The sequence below is a fragment of the Schistocerca americana genome, unplaced genomic scaffold (genome assembly GCF_021461395.2).
Source record: "Schistocerca americana isolate TAMUIC-IGC-003095 unplaced genomic scaffold, iqSchAmer2.1 HiC_scaffold_14, whole genome shotgun sequence".
In the NCBI taxonomy this organism is placed as follows: domain Eukaryota; kingdom Metazoa; phylum Arthropoda; class Insecta; order Orthoptera; family Acrididae; genus Schistocerca; species Schistocerca americana.
Window position 1 is genome coordinate 10,329,178 of NW_025725481.1, and position 9,296 is coordinate 10,338,473.

Here is a 9,296-nt window from a genome sequence, read left to right on the forward strand (position 1 = left end):
GACGCACAGAAATTACATCCCAATTTAATACAAAAGGCACAATGCCGACTTAAGTACAAGAGGGCTGACACTCTTACTTTCTATGATTTGAACCTCTCCTGTGAGTCCAGTTCTAGATTCCGATGCTTCACTTCGGTTTACTGTATACCTTGGACCTTCTTATTGACGATGGAACACAGAAATTGCATCTGAACTAAATTCGATAAGCACAAAGCCGACTTAAGTACAAGAGGACAGACACTCTAACTTTCTATGCTTTGAACCTCTCCTGTGAGTACAGATTTAGATTCCGATGCTTCACTTCAGGTTTACTGTATACCTTGGACCTTCTTATTGACGATGAAACACAGGAATTGTATCCGAATTTAATACAAAAGGCACAATACCGACTTAAGTAGAAGATGATTCACACCCTGACTTTCTATGATTTAAACCTCTCCTGTGAGTCCAGTTTTAGATTCCGATGCTTCACCTCAGGTTTACTACATACCTGCGACCTTCTTATTGACGATGATGCACAGATATTGCATCCGAATGTAATTCAATATGCACAAAGCCGAGTGAAGTACAAGAAGACTGACAGTCTAACTTTCTATGATTTGAACCTCTCCTGTGAGTCCAGTTTTTGATTCCGATGCTTCACTTCAGGTTTACTATTATCCTTGGACCTTCTTATTGACGATGAAACACAGAAATTAAATCCGAATTTAATACAAAAGGTTCAATGCCGACTTAGGTACAAGAGGACTGACAGTTTCACTTTCTATTATTTCAACATCTCCTGTGAGTCCAGTTTTAGATTCCGATGCTTTACCTCAGGTTTACTGTATACCTTGGACCTTCTTATTGACGATGAAACACAGAAATTGCATCCGAATTTAATACAAAAGGCACAATTCCGACCTAAGTACAAGAGGACTGACACTCTAACTTTCTATGACTTGAACCTCTCCTGTGAGTCCAGATTTAGATTCTTAAGTTTTACTTCAGGTATACTGTAACCCTGGGACCTTCTTATTGACGATGACACACAGAAATTATATCCGAATTTAATACAAAAGGCAGAATGCCGACTTAAGTACAAGAGGACTGACACTCTAACTTTCTATGATTTGAACCTCTCCTGTGAGTCCAGTTCTAGATTCCGATACTTCACTTCGGGTTTACTGTATACCTTGGCCCTTCTTATTGACGATGGAACATAAAAATTGCATCTGAATTAAGTTCAAAAAGCACGATGCCCATTTAAGTACAAGAGGACTGACACTCTAACTTTCTATGCTTTGAACCTCTCCTGTGAGTACAGATTTAGATTCCGATGCTTCATTCAGGTTTACTGTATACCTTGGACGTTCTTATTGACGATGAAACACAGGAATAGTATCCGAATTTAATACAAAAGGCCCCATACCGACTTAAGTAGAAGATGATTCACACCCTAACTTTCTATGATTTAAACCTCTCCTGTGAGTCCAGTTTTAGATTCCGATGCTTCACCTCAGGTTTTCTACATACCTGCGACCTTCTTATTGACGATGATGCACAGATATTGCATCCGAATTTAATACAAAATGCACAAAGCCGAGTGAAGTACAAGAGGACTGACAGTCTAACTTTCTATGATTTGAACCTCTCCTGTGAGTCCAGTTTTTGATTCCGATGCTTCACTTCAGGTTTACTATTATCCTTGGACCTTCTTATTGACGATGAACCACAGAAATTGTATCCGAATTTAATACAAAAGGTACAATGCCGACTTAGGTACAAGAGGACTGACAGTTTCACTTTCTATTATTTCAACATCTCCTGTGAGTCCAGTTTTAGATTCCGATGCTTTACTTCAGGTTTACTGTATACCTTGGACCTTCTTATTGACGATGAAACACAGAAATTGCATCCGAATTTAATACAAAAGTCACAATTCCGACCTAAGTACAAGAGGACTGACACTCTAACTTTCTATGACTTGAACCTCTTATGTGAGTCCAGATTTAGATTCTTAAGTTTTACTTCAGGTTTACTGTAACCCTTGGACCTTCTTATTGACGATGACACACAGAAATTATATCCGAATTTAATGCAAAAGGCAGAATGCCGACTTAAGTACAAGAGGACTGACACTCTAACTTTCTATGATTTGAACCTCTCCTGTGAGTCCAGTTCTAGATTCCGATACTTCACTTCGGGTTTACTGTATACCTTGGCCCTTCTTATTGACGATGGAACATAAAAATTGCATCTGAATTAAGTTCAAAAAGCACGATGCCCACTTACGTACAAGAGGACTGACACTCTAACTTTCTATAATTGAACCTCTCCTGTGAGTCCAGTTTTAGATTCCGATGCTTCACTTCAGGTTTACTGTATACCTTGGAACATCTTATTGACGATGAAACACAGAAATTGCATCCGAATTTAATACAAAAGGCACAATGCCGACTTAAGTACAAGTGGACTGACACTCGCACTTTCTATGATTTGAAACTCTCCTGTGAGTCCAGTTTTAGATTCCGATGCTTCACATCGGTTTAGTATATCCCTTGGACCTTCTTAATGGCGATGAAACACAGAGTTTGCATCCGAATTTAATACAAAAGGCACAATGCCGACTTAAGTACAAGAGGACTGACACTTCAACTTTCTATGATTTGAACCTCATCTGTGAGTCAAGTTTTAGATTCCGAAGCTTCACTTCAGGTTTTCTGTATCCCTTGGCCCTTCTTATTGACGATGAAACACAGAGTTGCATCGGAATTTAATACAAAAGGCACAATGCCGACATAAGTACAAGTGGACTGACACTCTCACTTTCTATGATTTGAACCTCTCCTGTGAGTCCAGTTTTAGATTCCGATGCTTCACTTCAGGTTAACTATAACCCTTGGACCTTCTTACTGGCGATGAAACACAGAGTTTGCATCCGAATTTAATACAAAAGGCAAAATGCCGACTTAAGGACAAGAGGACTGACACTCTCACTTTCTATGATTTGAACCTCTCCTGTGAGTCCAGTTTTAGATTCCGATGCTTCACTTCAGGTTTACTGTATACCTTGGACCTGCTTATTGACGATGGAACACAGAAATTGCATCTGAATTAAATTCAAAAAGCACGAAGCCGACTTATGTACAAGAGGACTGACACTCTCACTTTCTATGATTTGAACCTCTCCTGTGAGTCCAGTTTTAGATTCCGATGCTTCACTTCAGGTTTACTGTATACCTTGCACCTTCTAATTGACGATGAAACACAGAAATTGCATTGGAATTTAATACAAAAGGCACAATGCCGACTTAAGTACAAGAGGACTGACATTCTCACTTTCTATGATTTGAACCTCTCCTGTGAGTCCAGTTTTAGATTCCGATGCTTCACTTTAGGTTTACTGTATCCCTTGGAACTTCGTATTGACGATGAAACACAGAGTTTGCATTTGGATTTAACACAAAAGGCACAATGCCGACTTAAGTACAAGAGGACTGACACTCTAACTTCCTATGATTTTAACCTCTCCTGTGAGTTCAGTTCTAGATTCCGATGCTTCACTTCAGGTTTACTGTATACCTTGGACCTTCTTATTGACGATGGAACACAGAATTGCATCTGAATTAAATTCAAAAAGAACGAAGCCGACTTATGTACAAGAGGACTGACACTCTCACTTTCTATGATTTGAACCTCTCCTGTGATTCCAGTTTTAGATTCCGATGCTTCACTTAAGGGTTTACTGTATACCTTGCACCTTCTAATTGACGATGAAACACAGAAATTGCATCGGAATTTAATACAAAAGGCACAATGCCGACTTAAGTACAAGAGGACTGACAATCGCACTTTCTATGATTTGAAACTCTCCTGTGAGTCCAGTTTTAGATTCCGATGCTTCACTTCAGGTTTACTACATACCTTGAACCTTCGTATTGACGATGAAGCACAGACATTGCATCCGAATTTCATAGAAACGGCACAATGCCGAGTTAAGTACAAGAGGACTGACACTCTAATTTTCTATGATTTGAACCCCTCCTGTGAGTCCAGTTTCAGATTCCGATGCTTCACTTCAGGTTTACTGTATACCTTGGACCTTCTTATTGACGATGAAACACAGAAATTGCATCCGAATTTAATACAAAAGGCACAATGCCGACTTAAGTACAAGAGGACTGACACTCTAACTTTCTATGATTTGAACCTCTCCTGAGAGTCCAGTTTTAGTTTCCAATGCTTCACTTCAGGTTTACTGTATTTCTTGGACCTTCTTATTGACGATGAAACACAGAAATTGCGTCCGAATTTAATACAAAAGCACAATGCCGACTTAGGTACAAGTGGACTGACACTCTTTCTTTCTATGGTTTGAACCTCTCCAGTGAGTCCAGTTGTAGATTCCGATGCTTCACTTCAGGTTTACTGTATCCCTTGGAGCATCTTATTGACGATGAAACACAGAAAATGCATCCGAATTTAATACAAAAGGCACAATTCCGACTTAAGGACAAGAGGCCTGACACTCTAACTCTCTATGATTTGAACCTCTCTTGTCAGTGCAGTTTTAGATTCCGATGCTTCACTTCAGGTTTACTGAATCCCTTGGACCTTCTTATTGACGATGAAACACAGAAATTGCATCCGAATTTAATATAAAAGGCACAATGCCGACTTAAGTACAACAGGACTGACACTCTTTCTTTCTATGATTTGAACCTCTCCTGTGAGTCCAGTTTTAGATTCCAATTCTTCACTTCAGGTTTACTGTATCTCTTGGACCTTCTTATTGACGATGAAACACAGAAATTGCGTCCGAATTTAATACAAAAGGCACAACGCCGATTTATGTACAAGAGGACTGACACTAACTTTCTATGATTTGAACCTCTCCTGTGTGTCCAGTTTTCGATTCCGATGCTTCACTTCAGGTTAACTGTATGCCTTGGACCTTCTTATTGACGATGAAACACAGATATAGCATCCGAATTTAATACAAAAGGCACAATGCAGACCCAAGTACAAGTGGACTGACACTCAAACTTTCTATGATTTGAATCTCTCCTGTGAGTCCAGTTTTAGTTTCCGATGCTTCACTTCAGGGCTACTGAATCCCTTGGACCCTCTTATTGACGATGAAACACAGAAATTGCATGCGAATTTAATACAAAAGGCACAATGCCGACATAAGTACTAGAGGACTGAGACTCTAACTTTCTATGATATGAACCTCTCCTGTGAGCCCAGTTCTAGATTCCGATACTTCACCTCAGGTTTACTGTATACCTTGGACCTTCTTATTGACGATGGAACACAGAAATTGCATCTGAATTAAGTTCAAAAAGCACGATGCCGACTTAAGTACAAGAGGACTGACACTCTAACTTTCTAGAATTGAACCTCGCCTGTGAGTCCAGTTTTAGATTCCGATGCTTCACTTCAGTTTTACTGTATCCCTTGGACCTTCTTATTGACGATGAAACAAAGAGTTTGCATTGGAATTTAATACAAAAGGCACAATGCCGACTTATGTACAAGAGGACTGACACTCTCACTTTCTATGATTTGAACCTCTCCTGTGGGTCCAGTTTTAGATTCCGATGCTTCACTTCAGGTTAACTATATCCCTTGGACCTTCTTACTGGCGATGAAACACAGAGTTTGCATCCGAATTTAATACAAAAGACACAATGCCGACTTATGTACAAGAGGACTGACACTCTCACTTTCTTTGATTTGAACATCTCCTGTGAGTCCAGTTTTAGATTCCGATGCTTCACTTCAGGTTTACTGTATACCTTGCACCTTCTAATTGACGATGAAACACAGAAATTGCATCGGAATTTAATACAAAAGGTACAATGCCGGCTTAAGTACAAGAGGACTGACACTCTCACTTTCTATGATTTTAACCTCTCCTGTGAGTCCAGTTCTAGATTCCGATGCTTCACTTCAGGTTTACCGTATACCTTGGACCTTCTTATTGACGATGGAACACAGAAATTGCATCTGAATTAAATTTAAAAAGCACGAAGCCGACGTAAGTACAAGAGGACTGACACTCTAACTTTCTAAGTTTTGAACCTCTCCTGCGAGTACAGTTTTAGATTCCGATGCTTCACTTCAGGTTTACTGTATACCTTGGACCTTCTTATTGACGACGAAACACATAAATTGTATCCGAATTTAATATAAAAGGCACAATGCCGATTTATGTACAAGAGGACTGACACTCTAACTTTTTATGATTTGAACCTCTCCTGTGAGTCCAGTTTTCGATTCCGATGCTTCACTTCAGGTTTACTGTATCCCTTGCAGCGTCTTATTGACTATGAAACACAGAAATTGCATCGGAATTTAATACAAAATGCACAATGCCGACTTAAGTACAAGTGGACTGACACTCTCACTTTCTATGATTTGAACCTCTCCTGTGAGTCCAGTTTTCGATTCCGATGCTTCACTTCAGGTTTACTGTATCCCTTGGACATTCTTATTGACGATGAAACACAGAAATTCCATCTGAATTATCCAAAAGCATAATGCCGACTTAAGGACAAGACGCCTGACACTCTAACTTTCTATGATTTGAACCTCTCCTGTGAGTCCAGTTTTCGATTCCGATGCTTCTCTTCAGGTTTACTGTATCCCTTGGACCTTCTTATTGACGATGAAACACAGAAATTGCATCCGAATTTAATACAAATGGCACAATGCCGACCCAAGTACAAGAGGACTGACACTCTAACTTTCTATGATTTGAATCTCTCCTGTGAGTCCAGTTTTAGTTTCCGATGCTTCACTTCAGGGCTACTGTATCCCTTGGCCCTTCTTATTGACGATGAAACACAGGAATTGCATACGAATTTAATACAAAAGGCACATGGCCGACTTAAGTACTAGAGGACTGACACTCTAACTTTCTATGATTTGAACCTCTCCTGTGATCCAGTTTTAGATTCCAATGCTTCACTTCAGGCTTACTGTATCTCTTGGACCTTCTTATTGACGATGAAACACAGAAATTGCATCCGAATTTAATACAAAAAGCAAAATGCCGATTTATGTACAAGAGGACTGACACTAATTATCTATGATTTGAACCTCTCCTGTGAGTCCAGTTTTCGAATCCGATGCTTCTCTTCAGGTTTACTGTATCCCTTGGACCTTCTTATTGACGATGAAACACAGAAATTGCACCCGAATTTAATACAAAAGGCACAATGCCGACCCAAGTACAAGAGGACTGACACTCTTACTTTCTATGATTTGAATCTCTCCTGTGAGTCCAGTTTTAGTTTCCGATGCTTCACTTCAGGGCTACTGTATCCCTTGGACCTTCTTATTGACGATGACACACAGGAATTGCATACGAATTTTTTACAAAAGGCACAAGGCCGACTTAAGTACTAGAGGACTGACACTCTAACTTTCTATGATTTGAACCTCTCCTGTGAGTCCAGTTTTAGATTCCAATGCTTCACTTCGGGTTTACTGTATGCCTTGGACCTTCTTATTGACGATGAAACACAGAAATTCCAACCGAATTTAGTACAAAAGGCACAATGCCGAATTAAGTACAAGAGGACTGACACTCTAACTTTCTGTGATTTGAACCACTCCTGTGAGTCCAGTTTTCGATTCTGATGCTTCACTTCAGGTTTACTGTATACCTTGGACCTTCTTATTGACGATGAAACACAGAAATTGCAACCGAATTTAATACAAAAGGCACAAAGCCGACTTATGTACAAGAGGACTGACACTCTAACTTTCTCTGATTTGAACCTCTCCTGTGTGTCCAGTTTTCGATTCCGATGCCTCACTTCAGGTTTACTGTATGCCTTGGACCTTCTTATTGACGATGAAACACAGAAATTGCATCCGAATTTAATACAAAAGGCACAATGAAACCCAAGTACAAGAGGACTGACACTCAAACTTTCTATGTTTTGAATCTCTCCTGTGAGTCCAGTTTTAGTTTCCGATGCTTCACTTCAGTGCTACTGTATCCCTTGGACCTTCTTATTGACGATGAAACACAGAAATTGCATCCGAATTTAATACAAAAGGCACAATGCCGACTTAAGTACTAGAGGACTGACACTCTAACTTTCTATGATTTGAACCTCTCCTGTGAGTCCAGTTTTAGATTCCGATGCTTCACTTCAGGTTTACTGTATCCCTTGGAACTTGTTATTGTCGATGAAACACAGAGTTTACATTTGGATTTAACACAAAAGGCACAATGCCGACTTAAGTACAAGAGGACTGACACTCTAACTTTCTATAATTGTAACCTCTCCTGTGAGTCCAGTTTTAGATTCCGATGCTTCACTTCAGGTTTACTGTATACCTTGGACCCTCTTATTGACGATGGAACACAGAAATTGCATCTGATTTAAATTCAAAAGCACGAAGCCGACGTAAGTACAAGAGGACTGACACCTTAACTTTCTATGTTTTGAACCTCTCCTGAGAGTACAGTTTTAGATTCCGATGCTTCACTTCAGGGCTACTGTATCCCTTGGACCTTCTTATTGACGATGAAACACAGGAATTGCATACGAATTTAATACAAAAGGCACAATGCCGACTTAAGTACTAGAGGACTGACACTCTAACTTTCTATGATTTGAACCTCTCCTGTGAGTCCTGTTTTAGATTCCGATGCTTCACTTCGGGTTTACTGTATGCCTTGGACCTTCTTATTGACGATGAAACACAGAAATTCCAACCGAATTTAGTACAAAAGGCACAATGCCGAATTAAGTACAAGAGGACTGACACTCTAACTTTCTGTGATTTGAACCTCTCCTGTGAGTCCAGTTTTCGATTCTGATGCTTCACTTCAGGTTTACTGTATACCTTGGACCTTCTCATTGACGATGAAACACAGAAATTGCATCCGAATTTGATGCAAAAGGCACAATGCCGACTTAAGTACAAGAGGACTGAAACTCTAACTTTCTATGATTTGAACCTCTCCTGTGAGTCCAGTTTTAGTTTCCGATGCTTCACCTCAGGTTTACTGTATCCCTTGGACCTTCTTATTGACGATGAAACACAGAAATTGCATCCGAATTTAATACAAAAGGCACAATGCCGACTTAAGTACTACAGGACTCACACTCTAACTTTCTATGATTTGAACCAATCCTGTTAGTCCAGAATTTTATACAAAAGGCACAATGCCGCCTTAAGTACATGTGGACTGACCCTCTTTCTTACTATGATTTGAACCACTCCAGTGAGTCCAGTTTTAGATTCCGATGCTTCACTTCAGGTTTACTCTAACCTTGGACCTTCTT